The sequence below is a fragment of the Solanum tuberosum genome, unplaced genomic scaffold (assembly GCF_000226075.1).
Source record: "Solanum tuberosum cultivar DM 1-3 516 R44 unplaced genomic scaffold, SolTub_3.0 scf00347, whole genome shotgun sequence".
In the NCBI taxonomy this organism is placed as follows: domain Eukaryota; kingdom Viridiplantae; phylum Streptophyta; class Magnoliopsida; order Solanales; family Solanaceae; genus Solanum; species Solanum tuberosum.
The window spans coordinates 159,114-171,961 of NW_006239269.1; the positions used below are offsets into that span (position 1 = coordinate 159,114).

Genomic DNA, 12,848 nt, shown 5'->3' on the forward strand with positions numbered 1-12,848 from the left:
TTACGACTAAATTAGGTATTTTAGGAAGAAGGAAAAAATAGGATTTCGCGTTATTTACATTCTGTCTCACCTATCCCGCTCTGACTCCAGCTTACTCCGCCCTAGCACCGCCGCCCTGCTCTGGCGGGACAATGGCCTAGAATCTTTTATGAGTTTTTGTATCTCCTAATTAAAGACGGTTCGGGTCGTTACACCTATTTATAGGTTTGCATATGGTGATGTACTATTTCACTGCTGCGATGCAATACGTGATTCATTAAGGACATCCAAAGGAAGATTTCGGTTATGTTGTGATTCATTGGTTGAACGTGGTGACATGGTTAAAATAATTACTTCCAACGAGAGTTTGATCGATCCAAAAACACTTATTTAATATTTGGTTATGTATGATTGAGTCATTTTTATGTTCATCATGTACCAGACTATAAATACAAAGCATAAACCAAATAGAGGTAGAGCCTATGAACCTCCTCTGTTTTGTATTTACAAAACATAATATATCTTCTTACAATGTTTGAAAAGGCCTCTGGAAGCACTACTTAAGAATGTCGAATTTCTCACTTCTCATTGACACTCCAAGGCATAAAAAAAAACCCTAGAATCAGTCTTACAATGTTTGAAGAGGTCATAGTGAGTTGTAACATGATATCGATTTTAAAGGAAAACATTTGACAAGACATACATTCTCCAAGCCTAGAGCATTCGTGAAGGTAGCTCTACCAGTTGATTTTTTTCACAAACCTGCAAATTACAAGAAAGATCACAATCCCATTTTAGGATTTACAAAGTATATATAGTTGTAAAGGATCTTCGGCCTAACTCAACCCCAAAAGACAGCTCATGAGGGGGGTGATTCTCACGTCCATATAAGGAGTCCAACTTTTCCCATATTTATTATGTTTCCTAGTACAGATCCACTCCATCCTCTTACTTCTCACAGTAGTTCTTCTCATCATTTTTTGACTTCTCTCTATCCATTCGTACCAAAAAGAGCCTTCAACATTCCATTTGGTTATATCAAAAGACTTGAAACCAACGTTAACATAGATCCTATTTTCCCCAATGGCTTGACAAGTCTTCAATAGAATGTGAGAGTTTTAAAAGAGGAAACAAGGATATGGAAAAGACAATCACAAGAGGTGATTACTTGAGGAAAAAATTAGGTAGTAAGAAAGGAATTGCCTCACTTAATGTGTGTTTCCATGTCGTCAACAAGGTTCTAAGACATATTTTTCCTAGTGATTAGTAGACCATACTAAACAATTGATATTTCACTATATCGTAGTTTTTTATTTGCAAATTGTTTGTCCATATATTTGATTTTAATAATTAGTAGTTTTGGACTAAACATATACATTTGTATTTTTCTCCATTTGTGCCTTTTGTCATTCACATTGTGAAATATTTCATAGACATCCGGTGAACAAATTGAAGTACACCGAAGTATATGTTGAAGATTAACAGTTCACCAGAAATGAAACAAAATTGCTATTAAAACACACGAGGTACGTCTATAAATTTGAAACAACAAGAATATATAGAAATACAACTTGTCTTAACCGTGCTAATAATAAAATACACATGTCTTAAAATAACTTGTTAAGCTAAAATAACCTAAAGTGGATTGTTAAAGACAATCAAAAGACTCAAAAAGTGATTTGGACAATTATTATGTGACTAAAATTTCAAGCAAAATGGAGCTTTAATACCAGCTAGAGAAAGAACAGATGCTGGAATTCCCCACAATGAGTCACCACATATTAGACTAGAAGCCACTGACTCAGAGGCGAATTTAGGATTTTTCGAACATGGGTACACCAAGGATAATATATTAAGTGGGGATTGGTCCAAATATGGGTGCACCAAAAAAATGTATTAAATGGAAATTGATCCTTATACCTGAAGGTCAAAACCTCAACATTTAACCATGTGGACCAGTTAGACTTCTTATAGAACGGGTGCCAAAATATAATATTATACAAATTTTAGAGAATATATACATAAAATATGTAGTTTTACCAAAAGATCGTGGGTTTCGGTGCCCTATATTTTGCCTCTAAATTCGCCATTAGAAGCCACTGCAGGTCCAAAATATTTAGCATTCTGCTCATTATACATTTTCCAACCGAATAGGATCAATGAGCCTAGAGTACACATGTCAATGGCAAAGTATCCTCCAAGGTAAAATGGTATGGCCATGCACATTGGACTCGGAACGAATCAATAAATTCTATACTTGGTCTCAAATTTCTTCAGCAGTTGAGTCACTAGGTTGATTTGAATAGCAGCTAGAATGAAGCAAATAGAGAGGTTGAGGCAATGTTTGGGTAGAGTTCCAAAACCTTCAACGCGAAGTAGGGCGATTCCATGATACATGAGAGCATATAGTGCAGGGTATGAACCTTCTGGATTACCTAATCGATAGGCAGAGTTGAAAATCCAGAAGACTAGAGGGGTTATGACACTTCCCATGGCAGTTCCAATGAGTTGGCTAAAGAATATGGAACGCGGGGATGTAAGAGTTAAGTAACCAGCCTTGACTCCCATTAAGCCAGAAGTTCTATCTAGTATGCTCATCATCAAACCACATGAAGCAAGTTCAGCAATCACTCCACCATTCTCCAAACCAACACAATAATTAAATGTAAAAACTGCAGTTTTTCCGTAATTTTAGGCGAGGGACCAATGAGTGAGGCCGGCTCTATAAGAATTGCAGAAGACCAAGCATCATGGCAATTGGGATAAATACCTTGTATCCTTGGATACCATGAAGACTTGTTGCAGATAAGTGAGCAGAGTACTAGTCGCCTTTCTTTACTTCAATCATTGGCTACATGAAAGCCCACGAAACTATAGCACCCATTAGCAAGGACATGTTGACCATGTAGGGGCAAAGCATACCAACTCTAACATAGGTCGACGACGAGAAATCAAAATAAAACCTTTTGGCATAGGCTTGGGAACAAAATGTATGCAGGTTAGCAAATCCACAGCCTTCATCACATGCAAATATCCATTGAACAACCCTAAATGTAAAGCTAAACCCAAACTATTTGAACAAGGAACCAACTTATTTCTTTACGAGCTTTGCTCTTTTAGGAGTGTGGAAACAGTTGATCATGTATGCAGTTGTCGTTCCACATAGATACGTCAACTTGTACTTCATTATCATCATCTTTCTTAATGCAAGAATTGAGATTAGACTGGGAAAGCTAACAACAAGAAGATAAGGAAGCATCAAACTAAGAGCAAGTGTCATAGTATTATTTGATAAATTTCCTAGATCTGCCTGAGATGCTATGTATGGACTCATTCCCAACATATAACTTGCAGTCCCACTGCTAAAAGTAATGCCAACAGAAGCAACGACACACGTCTGTATAATGGTATTCTCCTACATGGTAAAAGGTTTCTTTAACAATATTCTTTTGTTGAATAAGAGCAGTCCATGACTTAATCTCGGTGAATCCTAATAGTCCATTAGCGACATTGAGAGAAGGGATAACACCAGTAGTGAGATTGAGTTCGCAAACAATGAAGTTGAAGATCACACTGAGGATCAATCCGGTGACCATTGCCCTCATAGTAATTTGTTTGTTCCATGGGGGAACATAGCTGTCCTTGAATGCATTCTTTGTTGATGTTTCCCCTGCGACTCCCCATTCTGGATCATCATTATCTCCAGTATTTGTCACTATTATTGTTAAAATCAATGTCATGTGTAATTAGTTGAATTAGTTAGTTGGTTAAGAGAGTTAGTTACAAGGCTAATTAATGATAGTTAGCTAACAACATTGTATAAGTAAGGACCTATTTGCTAATGAGAAGCTAAGTCCGTTGATTTCAAATTTCACTGTTCCATTCAATCTCTTCTTATCTTCTTTTTAACTGTTTGTTGGAGTGTATGCATCCACTAGTTGCAATGGGACCTGGTCCTTAGCATGATTATAATAACAGAATGTAAATAAATGTTGAAAGTAGAGATTGAACACACAACTTTACATGAAAACCTCCTTGCTCAAGGGAGTAAAACCACGACCTGTCTCACATGAATTTTCAAACTGTTTTTACTTAACTTCACAAGAAACAGTAAAACACAGTTTACAAAATGAGATTAACCTGTTAATCTACACACTAAGTAATACCACCTATTACTTAACCGAGCCTAATCAATGCTTGCATTGCCCACTATACTAATCCTGACTGATTAATATAGACTTTGACGTAAGACACTAAGTTTCCGACAACTAAGTTCTTACAATGATTCACCCAACGTTTGAAACATTTCTATCATAATGAAATAATTCCTACAATATACGCACAAATACAAGCAATCAAAGTAGCAGCTAATACAGAAAGCAATGATGCACTCTATTAGGTCCCTTGCTGTTTTGAAGCTGGAATATCTCTCTTTGAATGAATGGTGAATTTGTTGTTTGTTGATTGAATATATCAATCATGAAGAGCTATTTTCCGATGTACAAAAAACTTCGTCCGTTCTGATTGGTTCAGGACACTGGCACCTCACCAACCACTAATGTGACAGCTTGCCAGCTGTATATTAGATAATCCTGGACGAATGTACTCTGCAAAGGACCGGGTCCCTGCACTTGTGAGGAGATCATCAAAACATCTGGGAGCATTAATACTTATCAATTTCCTCCTTTTTGATAAGGACAAACAAACTAAAAACTACCTCACTTGAGTGTTGAGCATTCATTCAAAAGTACATAAGTTCCCCATGTCACTATTCCCCCTTTGTTCAGTTCCCTTCTAATGTCACAACAGTTTACCAAAAATCCCCCCTTTTGACATCATTGAAAAGGAATAGCAATAAACATATGCAAGTTGTATGCAAAGCAATTAAAAATTCATGGCCATGGGCCACATAGAGCATGCACATGTAATCATAAAGAGAATAAGAAACATACTGAACAGGGCATACCAACAATTTGCATTAGATCACAAAAGCTGACCACATGAGTCAACCAAAACTGTACACATAACCACTAAAGTTTCGACACAGAGATGAAGAAACAAGGGAAATAAGACTCATTTAGGACGGACGGGGAAGGGGATTAAGGGTGTGCATTAGCAAGGACATTCCCTCATTTTCAGCCTCATGAGCCTGAATAACTTTCTTGTTGAGAGCCTTGACTTCCTTACTAAATGAGCCATTAGTCTTCAACAATTAAATGTTCTGAGCTCTCAACTCTTGCACCACTTGCTCATCCACACTACTGGTACTAGGTCCCCTCTACCTGTGTAGACTAGATCCTTGGGGGTGTAAATTACTTTACAAGTCCTAAATCGAAGTTGTTTTAAAAGTTCTCATTTATGAAACCCTGTTATTTCATTTATCCCCGTTCTTCCTAATTGTTCCACATGATTTTAGTTGTTGGGATATGAGGGTTCTCCTACTTAGGTGTTAGTATGTAGGTGCCCGCAGGGCCCGGTATGTTAGGTCGTGACAATTTCTCTTGATGAAAAGTAAAGATAAAAAGTTTTGCATTTGGCTCACACGGATAGGTCTGAAGGCGTTTCAACAAAATCAAGAACAACCCTCGTACCTGAAAAAATGTTGGTATTCCTGCAAAGATAGCTAGCCATCAAATGAACCCAATGACCATTTCAAAGCAAAAGCGAAAACCATAAGTAAATAGGAACATAATAAAGTAGATTCTAGCATGACATGCATTTATACAAACACTTATTCTACCAAAACTACAATTATCAATCGATTTAATCAATCGAAAATAATTTATACAAAAATAAATACAAATCAATTGATACTAGCCAGTTTATAGAAATAAAGACGAAAAATAACTTAATTATACAAATACACGTGAATTATACAAATGAGGTGTGAATTATAAAAACGAGGTTGTCCGTAGCAGCTTAAACTATAGCTACAACCCGTAAATATGCAAACTATAACTGAGCCTAATTAAGTTTTCTATAATGGCTATTTGTAAAAAAAAAATCCCTATTTTAAATTGTTTTTACCTTTCATCTCTTATAAGTGACCCCATAGAGAGTATTAGGGACAAGTTTTTTTTAATCAATTTAAGGAACATATTACATTGCTTGAGTTATTAAAAAACAAAGAATTAACAACCACAATAAAAAGTAGTATCGAAAAGGGTACATTTATGGACAAGCTTCTCAACTCATCGCTAAATTTGGTCAGTATTAACCCTTTTTCTTGTAGGGTTGGAATCATAAAGAAGTGTAGAAAATATAACGTTATATTTTTATTTTATTTTTTCGTAGAAAATGGTTAATTATTTGTCTAAAAATCATCCCTAATTTAATATTGCATATTTTGTGACAAAACAATGATCGTCACTAAATCACATGTTGATTAGAGACAATAAAATAATCATCACTAATTGCTTATTTATTAGTGAAAAAAACTAAGCTCACAAATAAGTAGAAAATTTTGTGGCTAAAGCTTACACCCTTTAACTATGAACTATAATTTGTCGTTGTTGTCACAAGTTATTTTTTATGACGAAACCTTTTTCGTATAAAAAAATATAACTATTTTAAGGCAAACAATAGTTTGTCACAAATTGAATGCACTATTAGCGACAATATTTTGTGTCACTAATAACTTAAAATTCGTTGCTAATGATACCTAATAAATGGCACAAAATTATTTTTTGGTGGGAAACTTTAGTGGACAAAAAATTGCTACGAAATTAAATCTTTCGTCACTAAAAGTATATTGCTTCATGAATTTAAACACCAAATGAAAGTTTTGTCACAAACAATGAATAATTAGTGATGAATTTTGTGTTATACCTAATAATTTCGCAGCTAAATATCACATTTGTTGTAGTGCGACCACGTGCGAAAGCGAAACCAGATACTCCCGAATGAGGCAGTACGCATGCGAACGTGCATCCCCTAGATGCCATCCGTTCATGCTTAAAAGCTTTTTGTATCCCAAAGCGTTTGTGGCAACGTAGAAACTTTCTCCACTATATTATAAATTGTGGCAAACATGTCCCTCCTATTGTTTTATATGTATAAAATTAATTAAAAATTCCAAAAAATACAAAAAATATATATTATGGTACTCCTTAAAGTTCCATGGAAAACCTCTACCGCATAAAAAAAGACTCATACAATTTTCACTCTTAATACCCATATGGAAACTCATACAATTTTTCAACCTAAATACCCTCACTATTGAAGCCTATAGAAATTTAACCTTAAATACCATAACTTTTGAAGAATGCACAAAGGGAAAGAGAATTGAGATCTGCACCTACTTCTTTGTTATCAATCGGTGATTTTGATAATTGGAGATTACCTAGAGAGGAACAAAGATAACCCAAATTTTTTCAAGTACTTGGCTTGATTGTGTAGATCATAGTGAATGAGTGTTATTTTTATGAATTTCTTGGGTCTTATTATTCTTTAAATCAATTTATTTAAGACTGTAATTTAATAACTAGTGTAATATATGATTAGTATGTAGAAGGTCCTTAAATTTCTTTTCCATCTAAAATTGAGTGGCCATTGAAAGTCTCTTTTCATGGTTGCAATGGATGGAGGGATCAACAAATAAAATGGAAATGATGGATTCAAACGATTGAGTGTATCCATCACCCCGTATGGAAAGCTGCAGGTATTTATGGAGCTATCAAGAGTTCAGTTTATAGAGTCCAGTCAGATCATCATTTGATTTTTGGGTTGGTAGAAAGGTGGTCTTGTAAGACTAACATTTTTGTGTTTCAGTGGGGGTGAAGCTATTGTTAGTCTTGAAGATATGATGATTTTGGGAGGCTGCTCTGGTTTGGGTGACTCAAAACAGAGAAGCCTCCCAAAATCATCATATATTCAAGAGTAATAGTAGCTTAACACCACGAAAATACAAAAATTGTTAGTCTCACAATACCACCTTTCTACCAACCCAAAAATCAAATTTGGATCTATTTGGACTCTATAAATTGAACTCTTGATAGCTCCATAAATCCCTACAGTTTTTTATACACGGTGATGGATAGACTTAATCATTTGAACCCATTCTTTCCATTTTATTTATTGATCCCCACATCCATTGCAACCATGAAATGAGACTTTCAATGGACACTCAGATTCAGATGGAAAAGGAATTGAAGGATTTGTACAAACATCACTCATTCACTATGATATGCACAAATCATGCCAACTACTTGAAAAAGTTTGGGTCATCTTTGTCCCTCTCTAGATAATCTCTAGTTCTCAAATCTTTGATTGATAACGAAGCGGTGGGCACATATCTCAATTTTCCCTCTTCCTAATCTGGATTCATCAATAAGTGGGGTATTTAAGGTTAAATGTCTACCGTCTTCAATATTTAGGGTATTTATGGTGAAAAATTTATAAGTTTCCATATGGGTATTTATAATGAAAATTTTATGAGTTTTTTTTTAGGCAGAAGAGCTTTTCCATGGAACTTTAAGAACTACCATAATATTATTTTTTAGTTTTATTTTTAAATTCTAATTAATTTTATACATTTTAAAACTAAATAGTAGTGACATATTTGCCACCAATTATCATATAGTTGTGGGACAATTATATACTTCATAGATCACTATAACTGATATATTGTTTGACTATCAAGTCCGAAACTTAACATCACACTATTTATGAAGGGAAACAACAATATTTTAAGTTATTTTGAGTTAATTGTGAAGATGTTCCTTTAATCTAGCTCCTTAATGATATCGCACTTGTATTGATTTCATGCTTCTTATAAAAGGAAAATATACTAGCGTTTGTTGACGACCACGTATATAATTGGTAGGCCACACAAACATTTAAGAAGTTACATATTAATTTTAACCTTGGAATTGAGCTTAAAGAAATAAGTTCCAATTTCTATTGAATTCCATATGTGTGGAATGAGTAAATGATGAGAAAGAATTGCGAGGCTCAGTTGATGACACCATCCATTGGGTAAGGTTATAAAGTGTTTTTTAGTAAGGAATGAGACTCAAGGATGAAATCGGAACTGTAGTGAGGGGCATGTTGTTAGGCAGGAGAATAATTTAGAATTGCTTACAAAAAGATATACAAACTATCTTATGCAATCTTACCATACATTTCTATACGAGGTTGTTGTCACCACTGAAACCCCAAACCTCCTCGTCATGTTGAAGAAACTTTACTAATCACACCAAGTATTCAATTACATTACCGGAGCAAGTAATTAGATAATTTACACACTAATTTTTTTATTATTCATTTATAATTATACAAAACCTTCCTTCTACTCTGATCTTATTTAATAATATTATTAGTATCTTCCACATATAACAAATAATATATATTTAGAAAGAGAAAAGGGAATAGATATGAAGGTTATTGAATTTAAAACATATTAAAATTAACACTTAGGAGTATTTATCATGACAACTACTAATCAATGCGGATCAAACTTTCAATCACTTCAGATATTCACTAACACTCTAATGTTCCATATTATCCTTCATTTTAAGTGTTGAACACCCCTTTATTATTTTTATGATCAGTACATTATTATACTGAAGAAATCAAAAAGTAGAGAAATACCATAAAGGCTATACAAGCAAAATAGAGAGAAGAGATTAGATATGGGCAAAGTTTGAGCAAAATTTTTTCCATTAAAGCTCAACATGATTTTGTATCTAAAGTGCCATATTTTATGGATAAAAATGAATTGGATTTTTAGATGTACCTATGCACAAAAAATAAAGAGTACTCAAGGGTTCTTCCAAAACATCGTTTGAGTGCAATTTCAATAATGGACATCCCAATCAACAATAGATATATTCTTAATGACATCCATAGTTGGTTGTATGTCACCATTGGTTTCTACTACATTACTCACATTCTAGCATTTCTTGTCATAAGTATAATTTATTGTTATTTGCACCAACAGATCTTATGGGGGTTTGTTGGGGTATGTTTGTTGCTGTGTATCTTTCAGAATTATGGGGGCTAATTAGGTTATTGATTGATTATATAATTATGTATCTTCCATTGATTTGTTATTTAGCTATATAAATGGTTTAGATTGACTATATATTGGTCCATTTGGTTTTAGCTAGGTTGGATTAGCCTCTTGTCCACTATGAGGTGTTATGGTGGTTACCAATGTTGTATCTTCGGTTGGTTGGCTTCCATAATGAACCCTTGTAGTGGATAGGTTATTTAGATATCACCTTCAGTTATGTTCCTTCGTCTCTGTCTCTTTCTTATTCTATTCTTCTACCTTGTCTCTATTTACATTACTTGTGCAATATCTCTTCTTTAGCTTCTTATACTATACTTGCTTTCCTTCCTTATAATTTATGCTTGATTTATCTTTTGAGCTCCATCGGCCTATGCCTAATGAGTACCTTTTATTTGTATTCATACTACACTTCTACACCATGCATATCATATTATGACTTCTTTCCATTAAGGTATACCTTGTGTGGGGCAACTTTTGGATTCAGAGACTGCGGTGAACCCCTGAAATTTGGATTTGCTAATTTCCCTTTATTTTAACTAGTACTAGGCTTTATTGTTCTTTCACATATGGTTCCGTATATATATTTTTATTTGTCCTTGTACTCCTATTTTGATTAGAAGCTTGAGTACTGAATGAAACCATATCTTTTTTCATATATTTTGGTCATCATTCCTTCTATTCCCTCTATTCTATTTTTGTAATGACCCTCACAGTAAAATCTATTTTCTTGCATGCTTTTACTGCTTTTCCCCCAACCATAGATTCCTTGAAGCTTTTGTGTCTTGCTGGATTGAGTGGGATGCTTCCCGAGGTGGTCAAGAGAGTTTTGAGCAAGTCAGAGATTAGATACTCAACTCAATATAAAGCAACAATAAAAGATGCAATATATATGGAAAGCTGTAAACTATAGATAACAACTCAATGTATTGAAAGAAATACAATAATACTCAGTATGTATATAAAAATACAATATAATTATGTGGGAGATTCTCTAACTGACAACCACCACTATGAGCCTAAATGGTGATACAATGTCTTTACCATCATGCTGCCAGACTGTCCTATACTTTGCAATCATATAGAACTACTTAACTTAGTGGATCAACTAACTTAACTTATGTGGTCATCTAAAAAGTATAACCTATTAATACCCATGATGGCTATATGGTTTATGGAGACTTGAGTTAATATGAACTCGCATCCCCATATCGGTGCTCATTACTACTCCCAAATATATACTTAGCTCATATGTTTTTAAAACAACTTCTTTCTTTTGTTTGAGATAATTACTCAAAACTTAGCTTTAAATCTCTCTTGGAATCGATGTTCCCTTTCTTGCTCAAAACTCTTTTGGAAATCTCAGTTTCCTCTCATCTTAAATGTGAAAACATTTACTCTTGGGAATACTTAGTTCTCATATATCATTTTAAAGAAAATGAACTTTACTCTTACTCTTTACTCAACTTCAAAGCTTAAGTCTTAAAACAAAGTTTAAACATTTGTAAAAGACTTCGAAAAATATGGTTCATGCCGAATTAGGGACATGAACGACTCAATGCAAGGTTTCCAATAACCATAGATCGAACTCAACACTTGGAACTCAAGAACTTCAATGATAGTACTCATTTCCAAAATGCTCAACTCAAAGGGTTCATATGGAATTATGAGCATGAACTTCTCAACTCAAGGACTCAAAGATACTTCTCATCTCAAGACTAATCGACTTATAGTGTTCATGCAGAATTATTGTCATGAAATATTCAACTCAAGGACTCAAAGATACTTCTCAAAAGGGATTAGGAACTCAACACTTAAAGGCTTAGAACTTGAAGATACCACTTCTCTGAAGGATACTCAACTTACGACGTTCATGTGGAGTTATGGGCATGAAACAACTCGACTCGATGATCTACATAACATTATGGAACTCATGTATAACTCTACTTCTCATTCTCTGAATTACTTCCTCAAAACTTAGTTCAAATCGATAGTTGATCTCAAGGATTAACAATTGAACTCAAAGGCTTTCTTGAACTCTACTCTTAACTCTCTCTTGAAAGTGAATTATGAATTCAAGAGTTATGCTTCATGGTATGAAGGATCTTGTAATGATAAAGTAGACTCATGAATACATTCTCCTCACTCGCACTCACTTGCTCTAGTCTTGAAACAAGTTATTAGAAATTGTAGAAGACCCCTCAAAAGGACTTAAAGGACTTTCTTAGAATGTTCGAAAGAATTCTCAAAAACTTAACTCTTAACTCTACTTTGAACTTGAATTAAGGATTCAAGGTTGTGATTTGTGATAGGAAAGTTCTCATAATGTTTAGGATTGATTTTAGATAGCTAAACATGGGAAAAGATAAAAAAATTCACTGCTTGGAAGCTAGTCTGCGATGCGGAGACGCATTAAAATAATTGGTTGCGAAATAACTTTTGAGGAAGAGAGGTCTGTGACCTCTCCGCAACGCGAATACAACTTTATGAAATGGGGAGGAAGGTCCGTGACGTGGAGCCAAGTTCCAGATTTGCCCGACTTTTCTCTTCTTCGTTTTCTAACCCCAAATCGCCTAAATTCAATTCTTTTGCTCAACTTTTTTTACATTCAGATAACCATCACATGTACACAAGAATCTAACTCAAAACTACTCTATAAATCGAAAAAATAATATCAAGAACTCCTAAATCTCAGCCCAATTCAAGAATGAAAGCAAATTCAAGAACACATATCAATAACATCAGATTTTCAACTTTCTAGAACGAACTTAACGCTGAAATTTACATGATTGGCGTGTGGGTGAACAAACCCAACACTATGGAAGCTTACATACCTGAAAGAACCATCTTCTTGAAG

General features: G+C 34.4%; 1 pseudogene; it reads right to left on the minus strand.

Annotated features, from left to right (window-relative positions):
• Window positions 1-1,677: 1,677 nt before the first annotated feature.
• Window positions 1,678-3,719, minus strand: LOC102594507 (probable metal-nicotianamine transporter YSL7; annotated as a pseudogene).
• Between the last annotated feature and the right edge of the window lie 9,129 nt (window positions 3,720-12,848).